General features: G+C 42.0%; 1 protein-coding gene across 1 annotated transcript in view; it reads left to right on the forward strand.

The window, feature by feature from the left end:
* The first annotated feature begins 3793 nt into the window (after window positions 1–3793).
* Window positions 3794–25264, forward strand: part of LOC140117840 (retinol dehydrogenase 7-like) — a 53530-nt gene continuing 32059 nt past the window's right edge. The window contains exon 1 of the mRNA XM_072134966.1: window positions 3794–3845. The gene's annotated coding sequence lies outside the window, so the exon portion shown is untranslated. The remainder of the gene's footprint in view (window positions 3846–25264) is intronic.

The following is a 25264-nucleotide window of genomic DNA, read 5'->3' on the forward strand; positions in this document are numbered from 1 at the left end:
CCAATATAAACACAGTGCTCCCACGGTATTCATTATAGTCATTGTGCCCAGAAGCCAATATAGTCACATTACCCCACACTAGCCAATATAGTTATAGTTCTGGCCTCAGTAGTCAATATAGTAACAGTGCCCTTCTTAGTAGGTAATATACTACAGTTCCCCCACAGTATCCAACAGTCACAGTATCAGTTACTGGGCCCTCATATTACAATACCCAAAAGTCAAAGTGCCCCCACTTTACAGAAGCCAATAGTGCCCCACAATAGCCAAAACAAAAGTTAATACTCAGCTATCTGCTGTCTGTAGCCAGTGAAGCCTAGCACCCAGTGGAGAGGTACTCTGTAATGTTATTGTGGTGCCAGGGGCCAGCTTCTTTCATCTGACAGGCTACAGGCCCACTGAGGCCTGTGATAGGGTGTATGGCAGAGCAAGGAGACACAAGCCATGGTGATTTGCCAGAGCTGTATGGGGGCTATGGATCACACTCAGGCTTCTCCCCATTTCTCCAAACAGACTGCAAATTTAACAACTGGTTAGAGAGAATACACTGGATTCCAACCCTGGCCATGATCTTTCACCTCCTCCACCTGATTTTGGCATGGTCGTAAATTCTTATCTAGCCCGTACCATCCTCAAGAAATGAACTCTGTAATGTTATTCTGCTGCCAGGACCAGAATAGGCCAGCTTCTTATCATCTCACAGGCTGCAGGCCAACTGTGGCCCGTGAGATGGTGTATAGACCCCCAGACTTCTATGTGGGATATGGAAAACACTCTGGCTTCTCCCAATTTCTCCAAACCGGCTGCAAATTTAACAACCTGCTCAGCTGGATTCCGCCCATAGCCTTACCGTGATCTTTCACCTCCTCCACCTTTTTAAATAGCTGCTGCTCTAATCTGATTTTGGCACGTTACAAATTCTTACGTAGCCCATACATCCTCCAGAAATGTGTTTTGTTAGTTCTTGCACTTAATATTATGAGACCTAAAATCTAGTACACATTAAGATTTTTTTTTATAGTTTGTTGAGAAGAATGAAGATATCAGTATAATCAAATTTTTAAGAAATCTTTCTTTAAAAAAAGCATCTGATACTAAACTAATCTGATACTGAACTAATTGTGACCTAGAAAATAACTGGGCTGCATATTATAAATAACCAATGATTAAAGAGGATTGTCCATAAAAGAAAGTTCTCAAATTTTAATCCCCTTGTTATGTTTACAAATTAAAGATAATTTTTGACCATTTACATTTTACTCAGTTTTATTGCTGTTTTAGCTTCTATAACTCAGTCATGGTCTGTGTGGGAGGAGACTTTCTAAGCAAATACTTCATGATTCCCCTGTGCTGACAACTGTCACGGGTGCTCCCGCGATCCCTGTCACGGATCGCGGGCGCATCCGTGCTCCTTCACGTGCCCCCGCTGCTGCCCGGTGTCTCTTACCTCTCCCGGCTCCTGCTCTCCCTCGGACTGCCGTGCGCGCGCGTCCCCGCCTCCTAGGGCGCGCGCGCGGCTCCGGCCGAAAATTTAAAGGGCCAGCGCACCGCTAATTGGTGCACTGGCTGAACACCTCACCTTTAAGAATCTGCCTCTTCCTGTGTTCCTTGCCGGATCTTTGTGCCTCATAGCCTTAGAGAAAGCTTCCAAGCGAGTATTCCTGCGTTCCTGTGTTTCCCTGCGATCCTGTGTATTCCTGTGTGTTCCCGCTCCTGAGTCCTGTGTTACCTGAGTTCCTCCGTGTTGCTGTGTTCCGTGTGCCTGTGTTCCCGTTCCCACCTGCCTGGACCTCCCGTTGCTGACCCCGGACTTGGACCTGACGTTGCATCTCTGCCGCCTGCCCTGACCCTGTGCCTGGACCCGACTACGAGTTGTCATCCGCTAAGGTACCTCGACCTCGGCTGCCACCGTGGGCTAGTCACACCTGGGAACGACCTAGTGGTATCCTGCCGCAGCAAGTCCAACCCGCTTTGCGGCGGGCTCTGGTGAATACCAGGTGCCGCTAGGCTCCGGTTCCGGGTGTTGGCTAGTTACATCTCCCGCGGTGGTCCAGAGGATCCACTGATCCTAACAACAACGTGCTTAGAAAATCAATGTACACGGTTTAGCTACATCTGTCTGTAGCTTTAGGCTCTGCTGCTGCTGCAGGAAAGTCCCAGCGGGTCGTGTAATGTAGGAAAGGGGGAGGGTCAGGATGCAGAGAGAACTGCAATGTGCAGACAAGAGAAGCTATTCATGAGAATAATCCAAGCATAGTTAGATGATTCACAGTCGGATCCAGGCGCAACCAAATTGTGTACACCAGGACTGATAGAGACAGTTTGGAATTATACATGTGAAATTGTCACGGGTGCTCCCGTGACCCATATCGGGGGTCACAAGCTCACACGCGCTCCTCTCGCCCCGCCAGCACAGCGCCTGCACCACTCACCTGTCCCCGTTCCTGTCCCCGTTGTATATTTTGCTTAGATGTGGTTTGTATACATGTATCAAATGTACTCATGGAACCAAATACAAGGATTGAACTTTGTTCTCTAACTGGTTGCAGTACAGACGGTCCCCTACTTAAGGACACCTGACTTACAGACGACCCCTAGTTAAAGACAGACCCCTCTGCCCCCTATGACCTCTGGTGAAGCTCTCTGACTGCTTTACTATAGTCCTAGATTGCAATAATCAGCTGTAAGGTGTCTGTAATGAAGCTTTAATGATAATCCTTAGTCCCATTACAGCAAAGAAATTTTAAACTCCAATTGTCACTGGGTCAAAAAAAATTTGTCTAGAACTACAATTATAAAATATGCAGTTTCAACTTACATACAAATTCAACTTAAGAACAAACCTGCCTGTATAGTAATATGGTGAGCAGGTCTAAAGTTCTGTTTAATTGTGTGCTCACTATATACTTAATAGCTCTCTAAGCCTGCAACTCTATGTGCCACATTTACTTACCCGTTGCCTCTGCCGATCCGGAATGTCCAACGAGGATTCGGAGCTGCCGCAATTCACTTACAGCGTGCGCCCGATTTCTTGAATGTGCCACTTCCCCGCTCAGGTCCACCAGAGTTCACCATCTTCTTCCTGGTGCATGTGAGTGCTTGATCTTGCGACACAATTTGAATTTTAAATTCCACGGTTTGTCCGAATCAGTCGGGTTGTCCGACGGCCACACCCCCTGATTTGTGTCACATGCAAGCCAGCGCCAATGCGCCACAATCAGATCGCGTGTGCCATTCAGGGCAAACGGAAATATTCGGGAAAACCGACGGAAATGCGTCCGACGGACCCTTAGTAAATGTGCCCCTATGTCTCCTTTAGTTATGTGTCGGTGAACGACGTGAGCTGGCTCACCTCAGTGAGCCAATGGCTCACTTAACCATGCCCCTAACCGGCTCACCACACCCCCTTTAACCTGATACAATCAGGTTAAAAGTGAAGTGGCGTGGGAGGATTGACTGGACTTCGGCTCCCTATTATACATTTAATAGGGAGCCATTCAGGAGCTAGAAGAGCTGACTCTTTTTAATGAGCTGAGCCTAATGAGCCAGATCACTAAGAAGAGCCGGAATTCCCATCACTAGTATCCTTCTCTATTTACAAATAAACTTGGAAACAGTCAGAGAAATTCCTTAGCCCTAAGGTTATGCTGGGAAGTAATCTGCAAAGCTGGAACTATTTGTTTTATTTACCGTCTCTGCAAGGACCCGATTGAGGGTGTGTTCAAGTTTCCTGTGTTTCTTTTTGGATTAAGGAGGGTGTGACTAATTTTCTTCATCTCACGAGAACAAAGGCCGGACTTGTGGGCTCAACTGAGTAGTGTCTGGAAAATCTCATCATATAGCAGGTCAGTTTATTATGCATATGGAACCATCTAGGGAAGAGCTGCAATATCACAAACAACCCATCGACAGGGGTGGCGCTGTTATAGAAGGAAGCAGTCTTGTTTGTGTAATGTAATATTTTCTTATACACACTGTAAACAGAACCACAATAGAAGCCTATGGTGCTGCGTAGGGCCTCTTACTGTACAGCTGAGGCCTATGATTTCATTGGAAGGGTCAGATTCTATATGAACACAGTAGAACTATACTGGTATGCCTCATAGGATATATAGGTGCATTGTTTCTATGGAGGATAGCTCCACACAAACAGTTCATGATGCAACAAGTTATGGTAACCATGAAGACCCTGAATTCTACCATACACCACATTGCACCAAGTGCTGATGGAGCAGGGGAGGACGGTGAGACAGTATAACTGTTCCATCATAGATGTGGCTCGGGGTCATTAGCAAAATTTAAAAAGTTGATTTTAAAAGAAAGTAAACCATGGATATGAAATATAAGAAGATTACCACAGCCACAGTAGCAGGGTCTATGGGTAAGTGTCCCTGGTTTATCATGCTCGATTATGATGGTAGTTTACATATAATTCATTCCCCATGGAGTGCCACAGGGGTCAGTATTGGGGCCACTTCTTTTTAATATTTTTATTAATGACCTTGTAGTGGGTTTACACAGTCAAGTTTCAATATTTGCAGATGATACTAAGCTGTGTAAATTAATAAATACTGAGGTCGATAGTTTAGCATTACAGAGGGATTTGTGGAAGCTTGAGGAGTGGGCAGAGAAATGGTTGATGAGGTTTAACGTAGATAAATGTAAAGTTATGCACTTGGGCCATGGAAACAAAAAGTATAATTATGTTCTAAACGGTCAATTACTTGGTAAAAGTGGAGCTGAAAAGGACTTGGGGGTATTGGTGGATGGTAAACTTAATTTTAGTGACCAGAGCCAGGCTGCTGCTGCCAAAGCAAATAAAATTATGGGATGTATCAAGCGAGGAATAGATTCTCATGATAAAGACATAGTTTTGCCCTTATACAAATCCCTGGTCAGACCACACATGGAATATTGTGTACAGTTTTGGGCACCAGTGTATAAAAAGGATATAGTAGAGCTGGAACGGGTGCAGAGGAGAGCAACCAGGATTATTAGGGGAATGGGGGGACTAGAATACAATGACAGATTGCAAAATTTGGGATTATTCAGTTTAGAAAAAAAGACGACTGAGGGGAGACCTCATTACAATGTACAAATACCTGAACGGACAGTACAGGGATCTCTCCAAAGATCTTTTTATACCTAGGCCTGTGACCAGGACAAGGGGGCATCCTCTGCGCCTAGAGGAGAGGCGATTTTACCATCGCCATAGACAAAGGTTCTTTACTGTAAGAGCAGTGAGACTGTGGAACTCTCTGCCGCAGGAGGTTGTTATGGCCGACTCTATGTACATGTTCAAGAGAGGCCTGGATACCTTTCTGGAGAGAAAAAATATCACAGGTTATGGGGATAAAACATTTATTTAATTCTTAAAGGTTGGACTTGATGGACTTGCGTCTTTTTCCAGCCTTATATACTATGATACTATGATTCGATCCAGGAGTTTTAAAATTAGCAGGAGACGGCATATAGGGGCCACCTACTTCCTCTCAGCCTGAGACCTCATGGAACAGTAAGTATTAAAGACTTGTTCACACATGGTGAGCCCTTTGTCCCGTTCACATGGTATCTGCTGCTTCTGTGATGCCTGCCAGTATGGGTGATGGGGGGCAACCGAGTCTTGGTCCCGGCCGGTGCTGTGCTGCAGCGGCAGTGGATGCCATGTGATGCCACACATAATAGCGTAGGGACCCACTACAGCGAGGTCACCGTGAAATGGTTAGTGGGCTTATACAATTTTATCAAAATGTAACTAATATCCACAAGTTTGTCATGAAAATGTAGCCTAGCGGCAGTAGCCCCTTGTATGATGTGTGGATGTGCGGATCCAGTTCTTTTTTCCCTCCTCATGTTGATATAAATCATATGTTCAGTTTGGCCTGCATACAGGGAGTCCTTACATCATATTTGTGTATGTTGCAAGGACTCCTGTCCTGTTCAAGTTGTGCAGTCCATGAAATGTGCAGCCGGCCTTAGTTGGAGATGTTCTCAAGTACAAGATTCTAATTGTTTCACATTGCATCACATATTTATACCACCAGATGGCACCAGTCAACATATTATGCTAGGTAGAGGAGTTAGCAGTGGGTGCGGTCTACATCAGCATAGTAATAAAATGTTATTGACAATTAAAGCATTAGTATCATCTTTGACGCTTTTAAAATATTAACCCCTTAACGCTCTGCGCCGTAGCTCTACGGCGCAGAGGTATAAGGGATGTATGAAGAGGGCTCACGGGCTGAGTCCTCTTCATACAGAGGTGGGGGTTTTTGCATTTTGCACAAAACCCCCACCGCTAATAACCGCGATCGGTGCTTGCACCGATCGCGGCTATTAACCCTCTAAACGCTGCCGGCAAAGTCTTTTTCCCGATTGCCACGCCCCCGAATGTCATCGGGGGGGCGGCGATCGGTTGCCATGGTAGCCTCGGGTCTTCTTTTGACACGAGGCTACATGGCTTATGCAGGTTCGTTACAATGAGCCAGTGGCTCATTGTAATGTATGACCTGCAAAAATGCCATATATTGCAATACTGTAGTATTGCAGTATATGGTAGGAGCGATCTGACCATCTAGGGTTAATGTACCCTAGATGGTCTAAAAAATAGTGAAAAAAAAAAGTTTAAAAAATAAAAAAAATTAATAAAATATTAAAAGTTCAAATCACCCCCCTTTCCCTAGAACGGATATAAAACATAACAAACAGTAAAAATCACAAACATATTAGGTATCGCCGCGTCCCAAAATGCCCGATCTATCAAACTATAAAAACGGTTACGGCCGGCGGTGACCTCCGAGGCGGGAAATGGCGCCCAAATGTCCGAAATGTGACTTTTACACCTTTTTACATAACATAAAAAATGAAATAAAAATGATAAAAATGTCGCACAGACCTCAAAATGGTAGCAATGAAAACGTTGCCTCATTTCGCAAAAAATGACCCCTCACACATCTCCGTGCGCCAAAGTATGAAAAAGTTAGCGTCAGAAGATGGCAAAACATTTTTTTTCTTTTTTGTACACATTCGTTTAATTTTTGAAAATGTATTAAAACACAATAAAACCTTTATAAATTTGGTATCACCGCGATCGCACCGAACCAAAGAATAAAGTAGGCATGTTATTTGGAGCGAAGAGTGAAAGTCGTAAAAACTGAGCCCACAAGAACGTGACGCATGTGCGGTTTTTTTAAAATTTTTCCACATTTGGACTTTTTTTTCAGCTTCGCAGTACACGGCATGTTAAAATAAATAACATCACGGGAAAGTAAAATTGGTTACGCACAAAATAAGCCCTCACACAGGTCTGTACACGTAAAAATGAAAAAGTTATGGATTTTTGAAGTTGGAGATCGAGAAATCAGCCGAAAACCCTGCGTCCTTAAGGGGTTAAAGGAAATCTACCCCCAGGATGATGGATTGTACACCAAGCACACTGACATACTGGGGTGTGCCCCCCTGGCAGGCTCTGCTCTTCTTTTAGCTTTTTATGCCCTGGTTTTTACAAAAAAGGCTTTTAAAATTCTTCAAATTAGCCTGAGAGACTCCAAGCTCCTTATGTGTTAATGGAGCCTCTCAGTCTCATTTTCATAATGTTTAAGCCTTTTTTTCTTAACCGGTTAAGGACCGGGCCCTTTCCTGTTTTTTCATGTCCATTTTTCACTCCCCACCTTCAAAAATCTATAACTTTTTTATTTTTACACGTAAAGAGCTGTGTGACGGCTTGTTTTCTGCGTAACAAATTGCACTTCATAATGATGGTATTAAATATTCCATGCCATGTACTCGGAAGCGGGAAAAAAATTCCAAATGCAATGAAAATGGTGAAAAAACACATTTGCGCCATTTTCTTGTGGGCTTGGATATTACGTCTTTCACTGAGCGACTCAAATGACATGTCTACTTTATTCTTTGGGTCGGTACGATTAAGGGGATACCAAATTTGTATAGGTTTTATAATGTTTTCATACATTTACAAAAATTAAAACCTCCTGTACAAAAATAATTTTTTTGATTTTGCTAACTTCTGACGCTAATAACTTTTTCATACTTTGGTGTACGGAGCTGTGCGTGGTGTCATTTTTTGCGAAATTTGATAATATTTTCAATGATATCATTTTTAGGACTGTACGACCTTTTGATCACTTTTTATAGATTTTTTTAGATTTTTCAAAATGGCAAAAAAGTGCCATTTTCGACTTTGGGCGCTATTTTCCGTTACGGGGTTAAACGCATTGGAAAACCGTTATCATATTTTGATAGATCGGGCATTTTCGGACGCGTCGATACCTGATGTGTTTATGATTTTTACTGTTTATTTATATTTATGTCAGTTCTAGGGAAAGGGGGGTGATTTGAAATTTTAGGTTTTTTTATTATAATTTTTTTTTTTTTTAACTTTTTTTTATTTTTATTTATACTATTTTTCAGACTCCCTAGGGTACTTTAACCCTAGGTTGTCTGATCGATCCTATCATATACTGCCATACTACAGTATGGCAGTATATGGGGATTTTCTTCTTCATTCATTACAATGTGCTATCAGCACATTGTAATGAAGGGGTTAAAACGAAATAGCCTCGGGTCTTCGGAAGACCCGAGGCTACCATGGAGACGGATCGCCGCCCCCCGATGACGTCACGGGGAGCGGCGATCCCAGGTAAGATGGCGGCGCCCATGCGCCGCTATCTGTTTGAGGCTGCCGGCAGCTTTGCCGGCAGCCCTCGCTGTAAAAACACCCGCGATCGGTGCTAGCACCGATCGCGGATGTTACCGGTAAGCCTTTGCTGCAATATGCAGCAAAGACTTACCGGCTATGGAGAGGGCTCAGTCCGTGAGCCCTCTCCATGCAGCGCGACGCGACCGCCGCCGTGAATACACGGCGGGCGGTCGCGAACCGGTTAAAAACAAAGGTATAAGATGCTTAAAGAAGAGCAGATCCTGGCAGAGGGGCACACACCAGTATGTCAGTGTGCTTGATTTACAATCCTTCATTCTGGTGGTAGATGTCATTTAAGGCTGCGTTCATTTGCTTTGCACTTTGAAATTAATTTTAAATGCAACACGGAAATTACGAATCAGAATTATGTTCCATTACTTTTGTTACTCAATAGATCTGAAGATCTCAAGGGAGAAACACATGTTCCTACTTACAAAACACATACACATATTTATTATAAAGTTCTGGATTTTTAATAAGTAAAGCCTCATGCACATGTTGTTTTTGGACTTGTGCTGGTCGATGTTTAACCCCTTCAGGATCTGCCCTATGTCACTAAAAGTGGTTTATAGCTTTGGGACGCTTTAACATATCCAGGGGATTGTGAAATTGTTTTCTCATGACACATTGGGGCACATTTACTCACCCATCCGGAGGTCACAGAAAGTGCATTGTCCTGTGATCATGCACTCTGCCGCGATTCACTCTGCCGAGATCGTGCGCCCGATATCCTGCATGTGTCGCTTCCCTGCTCAGGTCTGCCGGAATTCACCTTCTTCTTCCTAATGCATGTAAGTGCTTCATCTTGCGACACAATTTGAAAGTTAAATCCAGCGCTCAGTCCGAATCAGTCAGATTATCCTATCCCAATTTCAGTCCCATGAAAGCCAGTGCAGCTGCGCAAAAAAACCAGATCATGTGCGACACAATCCACTGCGACTAAATACCTGTCACAGCCGCGCAAAACCTGGAAACGTCGGGAAGTCCGACAAAAGTGCATCCACGGAGACTTAGTAAATAAGCCCCATTGTACTTCACATGACTTAAAAAATTAAATTTTTCACATTTTATTGACAAAAAGCCAAGACCTGTTTTTAGAGGAACCAGCTCAACTTTCAATCGACTAAATAATAGCAAGACTTGTAAATCAGCCCATTCTGGAAACTACACCCTTCAACGTATGGAAAAGCATTTTTAAGAAGTTTGTTAACGCTTTAGGTGTTTTTTGGACAACATTTTTGGACTATAAATTCATTTTGGGAGGAAAATTAAACATAAGCAATGGATTACATGTCTCCCAAGTATGCAGATACCCCATATTTGTTGGTAATCAACTGTATGGGCCCACGGCCGGGCATAAAATGGAAGGTGGTGCCATCCAGAGCAGATTTGCAATATCAAATTGTACAAGCAATAATTTTTTTTCTTTTTTTAATCTGGACATATAGGGGCTCATTTTTTTGCCATATGAGATGCACTTTTCCAGTGAATATATAACCAATTAATGAAATAATTTTTTGTTGGTGAAGGAAAAGAAAATCATCAATTTTTGTAAATTGTTTTTTGTTTTGGCCGATCACCATACCATAAAATAATGTTATTTTTAGTTCATGGGTCGCCACAATTATGAAAGTACCTCATTTATATGGATTTTTACCCTAATTTCACTGAACCAAAACTAATTTGGAGAAAATCTGGTTAATTTCAGCATCACCATCTTTTTAGAGCAGAACTTTTTTATTTTTTGGATGAGAAATCTGGTTAAGGGCTTATTTTTTGCGAGCAGAGTTGTTCTTTTTAGCAGTGTTGTTCTTTTTTACAATACTAATGTATTGTCGTGCAGTGTAAACTGTCTGCCACGCATCCTTTTGCACAGACAGTTTATAGTTAGACCCGCAAGGGGTGTGACTGCTGCAGGCAACGGGCAGCCCTGGGGCACTTGGCAAACCTCAGGGCTGCCCTTAAGAGGATCGGATCCCCGGTAAGAGGCACGGGGGATCCCTAGGGGAAAACCCTTATGCGTGCGGCGGCTCCCGTCGCAGACATCCTAGACCAGTGGTGGCGAACCTATGGCATGGGTGCCAGAGGTGGCACTCGAAGCCCTCTCTGTGGGCACCCAGGCCATCACCCAGCACAAAGGTCACCATTCATGACTCCTCCTCTTGCAGTCACATGCAGCCCAGAACATGCCATGTTCAGCACTATATTAAAGTGACTTGAAGAGAGGAGCAAGGTGGAGTGGACAGAGCGGGATTATCATTGAAGCCCCTTCTCAGGGCCTGCGATTCATCCTGTTAAGGGGACCTTAGAGGGAAGCCACAATAATAATCTGAATTTCTCCATCTTTCTACTGTATTGGTGTCTTCAGGACGCCAATACGTTTGAATCTGTGACAAAGCAGGGAGCGATAAGTTACATTAAATTGGCATTTGGCACTTTGTGAAAAATATGTAGCTTTGGGTTATAGTTTGGGGAATAAGTCTTTATAAGGTTCGCCATCACTGCCATAACCAGTGCCAGAAGCTGGAAGTACTATCACGTTTAGGGGCCGGAAGGGGTTAAACAACTGGCACATGAGCCATGTTGTTTAACCCCTGTTTTACATGTTTTACACCCAGTCTTACGCCTCTTTCACACTGCATTGCACTCTGTCCCATTGTAATCAACAAACTTTTTCAGACTTGCATTTTTTTTCACGCACCCATGGAGATGCATCAAAAACGCATTGCACTCTGAGATACATGCAAATCGAATACGTTTTTTCACGCATCAATTGCCATAGAAAAGATAGACCTCAGTCTTGATTACTTTTCACGTGCGTTATCTGCGTGTGAAATATGCATTGAAATTGGCAAAAAAATATGCATGAAAAAATGAGACACTGAACTGAAAACTGATTGAACTCTGATGCAAAATGTCAGTTTTTCACTGACCAAACCCTGATAGCACCCTGATCAGACAGGGGCCTTAAAGCAACAGACATAGACATGGGCATTGATCTGTTGAAATGGAATAATTATAAAAAGTTATTGGAATGCTCAAAGTGAAAAAGTAAAAGAGGGAAAATGGAACAGGTTGTAAGCAGCCAAACACATGGTAAATGGTCAAAAACTTACTGAAAACAGACCAAAAATGCCATGTGTGGCATAACCCTATTTGGACCCTATTCGCTGGGGAGAATGCTGGGACTTCTGGTTCTTCTGGTGGTTCTCCGACCTCCGGCGCATATCCGCGCAAACTCCACCTCTCGCCCGCTACCAGCGGACTCTGTCGTGCGCCCCGAGCAGCGGCTGCTAATACCTTGCGCTGTTTAGGGGTTGTGTTCTGGATTGCTGGGACTTGTGGTACCTCTGCATGGTGCCTGCTATTGTGCTTGGTTATTCTGCACCATGAGGGGTTAATTCCTAGAAGTTGTCCAGTTCCTATCAGGTTCTGGAGGTGGAGTTCTGGCTGCAAAAATTGCAGCCTCACTAGTCACCTGTGCCAGTGTTTGAAATCCCTTCATCACTCGCTCTCAGCATTAGGTCAGGGTGAGCTGGTGACTGAGCATATCTTCATAATTTCAGAAAGCGCTGTATTGCTTGAAAAACTCGTTTATTTATTAGATTTCAAACCCCCTTCGGTGCACCATGCACACGACCGTGCATGCGCCTGAATAGAAAGTGCCGGAGAGCTGGTAACGTCACCAAGCTCTCGGGCACACTCGCGACTCGCGCCTGCGCAACTTAAACTTTTTATCCTGGCCGGCTTCGCAGACGCGAGTGTGCCCGAGAGCTTGGTGATGTCGCCGGCTCTCCCTATTCAGGGCGCATGGTGCGCCGAGATCATATCATGGTGCACCGAAGGGGGGTTGACATCTAATGAATAAACGAGTTTTTCAAGCAATACAGCAGTTTCTGAAAATTATGAAGATATTGTCAGGTTCGCTAGGGAGAATGCTGGGACTTCTGGTTCTTCTGGTGGTGCCAGCAGCGTTCTCCGACGCGTATCCGTGCAAACTCCACCTCTAGTCCTGGGCAGCGGCTGCTAGGATCTTGCGCTGTCTAGGAGTTGTGTTCGGAACTGCTGGGACTTGTGGTACCTCTGCATGGTGCCTGGTTGTTCTGCACCATGAGGGGTTAATTCCCAGAAGCTGTCCAGCTCCTATCAGGTTCTGGAGGTGGAGTTCTGGCTGCATAAATTGCAGCTTCACTAGTCACCTGTGCCAGTGTTTGAAATCCCTTCATCACTCGCTTGCTGCATTAGGTTGATTTACTCTGTATTTGTATCTGTATTGTTGTGACCTCGGCTAGTTTTTGACATTGACTCTTTGCCTACTGACTTTGTTCTTGACGTTCCCTCTCGTTGTGACTCTGGCTAGTTTACCATTCTTTTGTGTTTTATGTTTGTCAGTCTGTTTGTGTTTCCCTTCCCACACTTATCCAGTGTATTTCGAGTCTTCAAGTAGTCGCCCCACGGTTTAGAGTGGGGGGGGGGCTATAGGAAGGGACAGAGGTTGGGGCAAGCTCAGGGCACACTATCCCCTGTCTTTTGTGTTACCCAACCTTAACAGATATGCTCCGGCACCAGCTCACCCTGAGCTGGTGCAAGGTGTTTGAGGGTTATAACTACCATTTTAAAGTGGTAGGTTTCCTTTAAGGACTGTATCATAAAGGCATATAAATAAGTGAATGCAATTTTTAACCATTAAGGTTACAAAACAATAATAATAGCTCATGTTCTAGATAATCTTAATAGATTCCATTGTTATTGTGCTATTATGTAACATATTTTTATGCCACCTTTCCAGTAGTGGAAAATTTACATGTGTAACATAAAGGCCCATATTTATCAAAAATAGTGCAAACTATTAATCAAAACTGGTTCACTTTCTTTATTAATCTGATGCCCCCTGCACTGCTCTGGAAGTGGGCACCATTTTTTGATAGACTTTGTTCATTTTGTAGAATTGTGGAGAAGACAGTATTGTGGGGTACGTCAGGAATAAATATGGCGTAAACTGACTTCGCACTAATGCACATTTTTTCTGTCTTGTCGTACACAATGCAACCAATAAGACAAAACGTGCGCAGGCACTTTATAAATAACATGTTCAAGCAGTTTTCACTTTCTTTTCAGTGCAAAGTCAGATAGAAAACTGGTGCAAACGCTTTAATAAATGTGGGCCTAGGTGTCTTCCTCACAATATTCCAGTGTACTCAATTTGAAGAAGTATTCCAGGAATAAGCATAATTCGTATACAAATGGGTCAGTAAAATGTAAGCTAATATGTTATTAGGACCAATTTGACATGCATTATGCAGCGCTGCGTTATCTGTGTGCGCTACATAAATAAAGAATTATTATTATTATTAATGGTTATTTAACCCCTTAAGGACACAGCCATTTTACAGCTTAAGGCTCAGCCCCATTTTTTGGATTCTGACCTGCGTCTCTTTATATGGTTATAACTTTTCAACACTGTTACTTATCAAAGTGATTCTAAGATTGTTTTTTCCCCCACATGTTGTACTTCATTTTAGTGGTAAATTTTGGCTGATAAGTTTTGCGAAAATATGATGAATTTTTTTAAAAATTTCACTTTTTTGAAATTCTAAATCATGACATTTTCAGGTAGATAGATTTACCACCTAAATAAGTTGCTGAATAACATTTCCCATATGTCTACTTTACATTTTCATAATTTTTGAAATGTCTGGATAATATATTTTGATGTTGCGCGGCTTACAAATCGAATAGCGATTTTCCGTATTTTCAGAATTTACTCTTTTGCAGATAAATACCATTTTGAATGAAACTTTACATATTTAGCATCAAAACCCCCGTATATAAACAACCCATTTACAAATCTGCACCCCTCAAACTATCAGAAACAGCTTTTAGGAAGATCGTTAACCCCTTGAGATCTTCATAGTAATTGAATCAAAATGGAGGTGAAATTTAGAATGGTCAAATTGTTCCCTTATACGTTCATTTAGCCCTAAAATTTACACATTTCCAAAAAATTTAAATAGAAAACCGACCATACAATTTATTCTGCAATTTCTCCCAAGTACAGAGACCCCCCACATGTGGCCGTGACTTGTCTTATGGACACACAGTGAGGCGCAGGAGGGAAGGAGCCCTGCAGCTGCCAGCATTTTAGTTTCCTCATTGCCTCCTTTTGTAGACTATAAAATGTTTGCTTTTTCATTATTGGGGCCATGTGACGGCATTTTTTTTGCGGGATGAGATGCTTTTTCCAGTGTTGCCATTTTGGGGTTGGTATCACCTATTGTTGAAAATTTAGGAACTCGTTTTTGAGGGCAGGACTAGAAAAGCTTCAATTCTGTACTGGATTTTTGACTTTTTTTTGTGTTCACCATTTAGCCTAACAATCATGTTATCTTTATTCTATGGGATACCAGACTTGAATATATTTTCTTACATTTTACTAAATTTGTCAAATAAAACCGTAATGTGGGGGGAAATCTATCATTTTTGCATTGCCGCCTTCTAAGTGGCATAACATTTTTACTTTTTAGGCTATAGAGCTGGTTGATGGCTTGTTTTTAGCAGGACATGTTGTACTTTGCACCAGTTTCATTCTGGAAAACATAAGTTTTTTTTATCACTTTTTATTACATTTTTTGAAAGATTGTATAGGTAAAAATTATAATTTTTGGTGGGTTTTCAACAGTTTTTTTTAACGGCGTTCATTGTACGGGTCCAATAATGATTTACTTTTATTCTACGGGTTCTTATGGACGTGGTGATACTATATATGTGAGTTTTTTGTTATGTTTTAGACTTTTTTTGGGTTATATGTCTCTTTATATGTTATGGGGTTTATGGGCATTTTTATTGATTTATTACTTTATTTTTTATTGAATAACATTTTTTTTTTTTTTACTTTTCACTTGTTCCACCATGGGACATGAACAAGCAATCATCTGATTGCTTGTTCATGATAATACCCTGCAATACTGATGTATTAGCAGTGTGAGCTTATGCACTTGCATAGGTTTGCACTGTGCCAGTAAGATGACGTCACAGACACCATCTTACTGGCAGTGCCTGCAGGCAGTGCTGGGGACCAAATCGGACCCCAGCACTTCCATAGCGATCGTCGCACAGGGTTCGGGGGGGGGGGCGATCGTGGGGGAAAGACATCCCCCCACCCCAGAGGCAAGTTAGATGCCGCGGTTGTGCTGACCGCGGCATTTAGCAGGTTACACGCCCGCGATCGGAGCCCACTCCGGTTGCGGGTGTTACACTGGGGTGCCGGCTATTAGTTACAGTCGGCACCCCGTGTTTCCCGATGCCAGTTCGCTTCCGATCCAGAGCCGAGCCGGCATCAGCTCCGTGGCAGATATATCCGCCATGGAGCACTAAGTCACTGCGATCCATGGCAGATATATCCACCATGGAGCGCTGAGGGGTTAAAATTTTGCACCCTTTAGTAGAAAAATGCTGTAGACATCACACTGTAATGAAGAATTAAAATGCTACTGGCCCTTTAATCAGTATGGCCAGTGTTGTGGTGAGATGTCATCTCAGTGATGTAATGTGCAGTGATGGCAGTTACACATCATTACTTTGGTAACAGAGTAAGAAAGTCTATTACATCATCACTGGAAGCAGAGTATAAGAGGGAGGAGGAGTTACTGAGAACTAAAGGATCTTGGGACTTGTATTTTTCAGTGGCGGCCATCTTGACGATAACTCTGCAAACTTTAGAGAGGACATAAAATTTTGTGAATCATAAAATCAAACTATTTAAGCTCCATTTTGTGACTAATGACATTAAGTTTTGTTGTATTCATTTATTTATCGCTTCATGGGTTTTTGTATCTGACATTCATATCACCAGAATACCCCTTTAATCAGGTAATAAAGTTCTCAAGACTTGTGTAAAAGGGAACCTGTCAGCAGAAATTGACCAAATAAACAATTACCAGTATATTGTTAAACACCTCTCAGATCATGTTTCTGTCATGTCCCAGTGTGGTGGCATCATCCAGAAAATCAACATTGAAGGCAAGTAATTGGTTGTATAAAGTGAGGGAATTGGAGGGCTCAGCAAGGAAGTCAAGTGATTGCAACTCAGATCGCCCCCTTTGCTGTGATTGTCACTATGCACGAGCCTTTAGAGCTCTAGTTAGTGATAAAAATAGACATAAGGGCATCAAATACCGCAAAGGGGGTATTCTGAGGAAGGGGGAGAGCTTGACTTCAGTACTAAACTCTCTGCCTCCTTAACTTCATACCACAAGTTTCACTTCAAAGTTCATTTTCAGGATAAAGCCACCACACTGACCCATAAAAGAAACATGGAAGGTTTTAAGATGTCTGACAACATGCCAGGTTTATTAGGTCTGCAACACCCCTGCCAATGTATAAGCAAGGGAGTGCTTGTGAATAAGGCCCTCTACTTGTAGGACCCCTCTAGGGGAGTCTGATTAACTCACCTTTACTGTAATGCAGTCAATTAAGGTAATTATTCACCAGCTGTAGATACTGCCTGTGCAGGCAAGGGTTAAGTTTTCTAAAGTTATTGTCCAATTGTATTCCTTCATGTGAACTGGAGTGTGATTGGAAAGTGAGCCACCACCTGACCAGGAGTTAACAAAACCCCTGGACAGGAAGAGGCAAGCTCTCTTACCAGCCACTGCTCTTAGGCCTTAGCCTTGCTTCTGAGTACACAGAAACGAAAAAAGCGGGACTAGCACACCTAAGATAAGTATAATGAGGGTCAAGGCTATACATATAAACTATGGAACTCACAAGAAAACAGAAGTATGCCAAAAGACCAAAAAAAAAATAAAGTATAAACAACTTTTATTGATATAAATTACACCACAACACAAAAAAACCATAAAAACATTTAAAAGTGTGAACAACACACAAACAAACAATCCAGCAAGGGGACCTAGCATGTGATAGTGCTGGTCACCCCTACAAACCACCAGCTCCCCCTCCTAAGATAACACCCCTGGTCACCCCTGAGGAAGCCAGTTGGGTGGCGATACGCATGAGGCTGTGTGCCCCAGCTTCCCCTCACCTCCCCTTTGCGTTCATCGCGGTTGCAGCAGGTAGATATGTGTATCCATCTTGTACATATACCTCATTGCACTTGCTTATAGATTGTTCTGTTGGAGGATTGCTGATTTACTTTTTGTTGATTCTCCCGGGATTATGAGCTTTGACCACACACACTGGATATCTCATCCACTATAAGATACATTTATGGATTTTGTGCGGCTAGGGGGGTGTTATCTTAGGAGGGGGAGCTGGTGGTTTGTAGGGGTGACCAGCACTATCACATGCTAGGTCCCCTTGCTGGATTGTTTGTTTGTGTGTTGTTCACACTTTTAAATGTTTTTATGGTTTTTTTTGTGTTGTGGTGTAATTTATATCAATAAAAGTTGTTTATACTTTATTTTTTTTTTTTTTGGTCTTTTGCCATACTTCTGTTTTCTTGTGAGTTCCATTGCTTCTGAGTACATGCTCTCACCACATGAGCAGCTCTTAGGCCCCAGCTCTCCTAGAGAGCACATCTACCAGAACACATACTGAGAGAAAGAGAGAGTGTCTGTGCACCTCTAGCACAGACACACAGCTAATCCCAGGACAAGCTGCAGCATCCACATCTGGACACATCCTGTATCTACTACCAGGATGGTGAATCTACTCCTGAGGATCACTCTCCATGACCACTCCAGTAATCCGAAATATCCAACAATCCGGCATCTGTTCTGAGATCGTTTCGGCCCGTTGCCTGCAGTTCTTCTAATAAAGAACCGTGAGTTATTTTGCACAATGTTGCCTCCGTCTGTTCCCTGGATACAGCTGTATCACCATCACGGGCTCCCCATCCATTACCAAGGGACATATCTTACAGACACTAATGGGTTGCCCCAGGGAGAACCAGTACATCAGCCTCTCCCTCCATCTTTCTTGCACACACCACCTGCTGGAGACCTGCCAGGATGTAGGACAGCCCTCCGGTCCTCATACCAAGCACTGTGACCACAGCATGCCTCGGCCGCAACCGCCAGCCACTCCAGTATTCTGGGCCCCGGCTGCCTTCAGGCCCAAAGAAAAGACTAGGCCCCGGTGGGGGATGTTGCAGGTCAATATCTGTTGACAGGTTCCCTTTAAGCCCAGAATTATACCAGGACTGGATGCGTGTTAACCAGATACAGAAATAAAGACTTTTTAAAAAACTGTATTTTATATTCTTAATGAAAAACTGCCTGTTTAAAACAAACATGCCCCAACCCATGGCATTTATATCATAAATAATACTTGAAAGCAGATCACATCAAACCTACTTAAAATCTACCTCTCACTACACACGTGTAATACTGGTATAAAGTAAAAGATCCCTGTTTAGACTTGAGCACCCCTTTTGTACATTTGTATTCCTCTCCATAGCCAGTTGCCTCCTCTGTTAAGTTCTTTGACCCTGTTCAGCATGAGGACAAAGTGCACAGCAGCATATGTTGACATGTAAAGTACATACACTACAAATCAAAGGGTACAATAACAGAAATAATTCTTTAGCAGCTTTCAAAATACAATAGGAGTTTGTTATGCCCATATGCCATGCTTCCCCAAAATTCATTATATGAAAAAAATGAAATTAATTAAATGGTGTAATTTAATCTGCTGTTAATTTATATAGTTTAAAACATCATAATTTACTCCATCAGTAAATAGGACACTGTTTTTGCTGACTTACGTTCCTTATTGGGTTCTTTTTCTCCTGAGGGTGAATCCATACCAACACGTTAGGAAAAAGGTAAGCTGTCATTTGAAGCAAAGGAAATGTATGCTTTATGTGCCAATTATTGAAACATGCATACAAAGATGGCATGTGCAACAACCTATTTGTGACCCCAAATTTTTGTAAAATTTTTGGGAAGCTGTTCTAATTTTCTTTTACAAACGGAGTCAATTTTGTCCATGAACTGTTTTAGTATTGTATTATGCACAAAAGGCACTGACACCATAAACAATGTACATTCTGAAACCTGCATAGGTTGGTATATACATAAATTCCAGCACGATAGGCAAGTTTCACATTAACCAGTTATGGAGGTATAAATATCAGGTTTCAGAGCATTTTTCAGATACACATGATATAAGATGTTGTGTATATATGTACAGGGGTGTACCAAGCCTGTCTGCTGCCTGAGGCGAGCCATAGAGAGACGCCCCCCTGTCCCCTGCACATATATGTAATATATCAGGGAGTGTCAGGACCAGATGCATCATATTGATTTGGTGTAAAAATAAAGCAATGCAAAGTGCATACAGCGCACCACCATGTAGTATAAAATGCACACAGTGTTCCACCATATAGTATAAGATAGATAAAGCATACCGCCATGTAGTATAAAATGCATACAGCTTACCGCCATGTAGTATAAAATGCATACAGAATACCGCCATGTAGCATAAAATGCATACAGCGTACCGCCATGTAGTATAAAATGCATACAGAGTACCGCCATGTAGTATGAAATGCATACAGAGTACCGCCATATAGTATAAAATGCATACAGAGTACTGCCATGTAGTACACAATGCATACAGCTTACCGCCATGTAGTATAAAATGCATACGGAGTACCGCCAGGTAGTATAAAATGCATACAGTGTGCCGCCATGTAGTACAAAATACAAGCTCTTATAAATATCACAAATACAGTGATATATATACACATATACAAACAGTAGATACACCATACACACAGTGTACATACAGAAAATATACACACATACTATTATATTCAAAGAAAAAAGCAGATGTGTATGAATGACACATAATAAACTTTATTAATATCCAGCATTAAAACACAATTAAAAGCCCAAAATGGGTACATATCACATAAACTCCCCAAAATACGGACTGAATATGCGGCAATAAATTGCCAAAACTGATGTTACATAAATAAATGGGTAATGGTCTAAAAAGTGCACATACACACTGGAAAAAAAAGTCAAGAATTCCTGCAAGCAATATGCTTGACATTCGTCAGGGCCAAGCGAGCCGGGCATACACGCATGTGAGACTCCTTAACGCTTAAGTATTTGAGTTTAAATATTGCTCTAAACACCACAAACATTTACCCCTGAGGAAGCCACATAGCGGCGGAACGCGTGGGGATTTCGGCTCCCACCCCCTCTTTGGATCTGGTGATATCTTATTTTTATATTCAATTGGATAACTTATTCATCGCTTGCTGCTGGTTCTGTCATTGAGGCATAGTATATAATTCTAGTACATACCTATGACACATTTTTGCATCATTTTCACTTTACAGAACGTACAGCTAACTAGTTCCAATAGGTACATTTGGGGGTAGGTTCAGGTTGCAACACTGCATGAATTGTTGACACAATTTCTCTTCATGCAATGGAATTGGCACATAACACATGTAATTTTAAGTGTTTTTAAATGTATGTTTAGTGTGATATTTAATTAATAAAAATTATTTTTCTACTGCAATTATATACACAATTCCCCTCTTTTTCTTTTAGTTAAAAATGTTCAACTACAGGGATTTGTGGCTAGAATAGTCTAAGTTCAAACTATTCACGTAATACTACGTCACATGTCGGTAAGGGGTTAAAGTCCTTGTATCGAAAGACAATTTAAAATCTCAGACAGAAAGGGGGGTCTGGGAGTATAAATTTATGACTACATTTGACACTCTCAGAATGTGGATTTGTGTCTTTTTATGACTCTTAAGAAATCTGTTCATCAGACCTAGTGAGGTCATCACTGCCATGGACCAGATCTCAATCAAGGGACAATAAACATCTCACTTACCAAGCGCAAGAACATTTATTGCCATTAGTGGTTACTTTTCCTCATCCGTTGATTGTCCTGTTTCTTATTACTTGTCTCATCAACCATCGCCTTACTATGTCCATTTGTGTATAAATGTGTGTTCTTTTCAGATGTTGTCTTATACCATGAATGATGAAGAGACATGAGTAGTCTCGAAAGCTTGCAATTGTTATCACTGTTTTTAGTTAGTCAATAAAAGGTATCACCAACTGAGGACTCTGATCTTTCATCTTTTTAATCACTGGCTAACATTGTACAAAGATTATTTTAGCTTTTCAAGGAGAACCAGAAAACCAACTTAAAGGGGCTTGCCCATGAAAAAAAATAAAGATAATTTTTAACCCCTTATTTTACAACTTTACACAGTTTTATTACTGTTTAAGGTCCTATAACTCAGTGATGATCAGTGTAAAATTCCAGAGTGTGTGTGTTTATTCTCTAAGCAGACATTTTATGATCCCTCTAGATCAGTGACGGCGAACCTCTTAGCGGCCGAGTGCCCAAAAAGACACCCAAACCTCCCCCTTATTTATCGCGAAGTGCCAACCAAATATTGAAGCAGTAACTTACTGCTCTCTGTTCTTCAACAATCATATTTGCCTCCTGAGGACAGTAACACAGTAGAAAGATGGAAAATTTGCATAATTTTAGCTTCTTTCCAGTGTCCCTCTGTAGACCTGTAGGGGCCAGCAGCAGGTCCTCCAAAGATAATTTGGCCCTGTCTATTCATTCTCCCTCTTCCTACAGTCCCAAGTAGCGAAGTAAGTATGAATATATAACTGAAAGCCGCATCTTTTAAGTTGCTTGGAACTGCAGGAAGATTCTTTGACTCGTGTCTGGTGTGATGGAGCGATGGCCCGGGTGCCCACAGAAAGGGCTCGGAGTGCCGCCTCTGGCACCCGTGCCATAGGTTCACCACCACTGCTCTAGATACTGGGGCAAATTTACTTACCCGGTCCTGTCGCGATCCCTGATCCGGATGGTCCGACGAAGATGAAGTCTGGCGCGATTCACGTAGATTGTGCGCCTGATTTCCTGCATCTGTCGCTTCCCTGCTGAGATCCACTGGAGTTCTCCTTCTTCTTCCCGGTGCTTGTAAGTGCGTGTCTTGCGACACAATTTGAATTTTAAACCCGCGTGTAGTTAGAATCTGTCGGGTACGTTTTTTCCTGGTTTATATAGCCTTTCATTTAGCTTTTGAGCATTCACCAATATCTGACATGTAGAAAGAGAGATGAGACAGACCAGAGATGAGAGATGAGATCCATGAGATGCATATAACAATGACATTGTCAAAACTGCTATTTCAGCCATAACATACACGTTCAGCTATGCTGTCCCCCCCTCCCTCTGGATAAAGACCTTATCTGCCTGTAACTTGTAAATCTCTTCACACCGTTGCTTGCCGGCAGGAAGTCTCTGCGAATGAGCTCATCTTATAATGCAAGTGGAAGGTGCCGTTACAAAGAGGAGCTCACTGCAGCGTCAGACAGGAGAACAATTTGTCCTGCCCTACCCTACATTTATGATTTACCAAAATGGCAACCAAAATTGTATACACCCTACAAGAAAATGTGTTATTTTGTTATCCGAAGTATGTATATAAACGTCTTCGTGGGAATACCCCTTTAACCTCTTAACGCTCAACGTCCGATATATCGGACGCTGAGCTCAGTGACTTAGCGTTCAGCGTCCGATATATCGGACGCTGAGCCGATGCCGGTTCAGCTCAAGATTTGAGCCGAACCAGCATCAGGAAAGACGGGGTGCCGGGTGACTGATAGCCGGCACCCCAGTGTAACACCCGCGATCGGAGTTGTCTCTGATCGCGGGTGATTAACCCGTTAAATGCCGCGGTCATCGCGACCGCGGCATCTTCAAGAGAGGCCTGGATGACTTTCTGGAGAGAAAAAATATCACGGGTTATGGGGATAAAACATTTATTTAATTCTTGAAGGTTGGACTTGATGGACTTGCGTCTCCTTCCAGCCTTATATACTATGATACTATGATACTATGATCTAACATGCATCTGGGGTGTCTTTCCCCCACGATCGCCCCCCCCCCCCCCGAATCATTTTCGGGGGGCACCGATCATTGCTACGGTATCACTGGGGTCCGATCTGGACCCCAGTGTTACCTGCAGGAACTGCCGTTAAGATGGCGTCTGTGACGTCATCTTACTGGCAGAGTGCCACCCTATGCAAGTGCATAGGCTGACACTGATAATGCCCTGCAATACATAAGTATTGCAGGGTATTATTATGAACAAGCAATCAGATGATTGCTTGTTCATTTCCCATGGTGGAAAAAGTGAAAAAGTAAAAAAAAATTATTCAATAAAAAAATAAAGTAATAAATCACCAAAAATGCCCAAAAGCCCCAAAACATATAAAGAGACATATAACTAAAAAAAAAGTCTAAATCATAACACAAACCCCACATATATAGTATCACCGCGTCCGTAACAACCCGTAGAATAAAAATAAATAATTATTGAACCCGCACGATGAACGCCGTAAAAGAAAACTGTTATAAACCCTCCAAAAATTATGATTTTTACCTATTCAATCCCACAAAAAATGCTATAAAAAGTGATCAAAAAAACATATGTACTCTAGAATGATACTGGTGCAAAGTACAACGTGTCCCGCAAAAAACAAGCCATCAACCAGCTCCGTAGCCAAAAACGTAACAATGTTATGCCACTTGGAAGATGGCAATACAAAAATGATAGATTTTTCCGCACAATAGGGTTTTATTTTACAAATTTAGTAAAAGGCAAGAAAATATATTCGTGTCTGGTATCCCCGTTATCGTATCGACCCATAGAATGAAGATAATATGATTATTAGTCTATACGGTGAACACCACAAAAAAAAAAGTAAAAAAAATTTTCAACAATAGGTGATACCAACCCCAAAATGGTAACATTGGAAAAAGCATCTCATCCCGCAAAAAAAATGGCATCACATGGCCCTAATAGCGCAAAAGCGAAAATTTTACAGCCTTCAAAAGAGGCCAATGAGGAAAGTAAAATCCTGGCAGCTGCAGGGTGCTCCTTCCCTTCTGCGCCTCACTGTGTGCCCATAAAACAAGTAACAGCCACATGTGGGGGGTCTCTGCACTTGGGAGAAATTGTAGAACAAATTGTATGGTGGGTTTTGTATTTTTATCTTTTGGAAATGTGTAAATTTTAGGGCTAAATGAACGTATAACCGGCACAATTTGACTATTCTAAATTTCGCCTCCATTTTGATGTAATTACTATGAAGATCTCAAGGGGTTAACAATCTTCGTAAAATCTGTTTCTGATAGCTTGAGGGGTGCAGATTTGAAATTGGGTTGGTTATATGGGGGGTTTTGATGCTAAATATGTAAATTTTCATTCAAAACTGTATTTATCCCCAAAATAGTCAATTCTGAAAATCCGGAAAAGCGCTATTCGATTTGTAAGCCGCGTGACATCAAAATAAATTATCCAGACATTTCAAAAATGGTGAAAATGTAAAGTAGACAAATGGGAAATGTTATTCGGCAAGTTATTTAGGTGGTACATCTATCTGCATGAAAACGCAATGATTTAAAATTTCAAAAAATTCATCATATTTTCTTGTTTTTTGTAAATAAACGCAAAACTTATCAGCCAAAATTTACCACTAAAATGAAGTACAACATGTGGGGAAAAAACTATCTCAGAAT

The sequence above is a fragment of the Engystomops pustulosus genome, chromosome 2 (assembly GCF_040894005.1).
Source record: "Engystomops pustulosus chromosome 2, aEngPut4.maternal, whole genome shotgun sequence".
NCBI classification, from domain to species: Eukaryota; Metazoa; Chordata; class Amphibia; order Anura; family Leptodactylidae; genus Engystomops; species Engystomops pustulosus.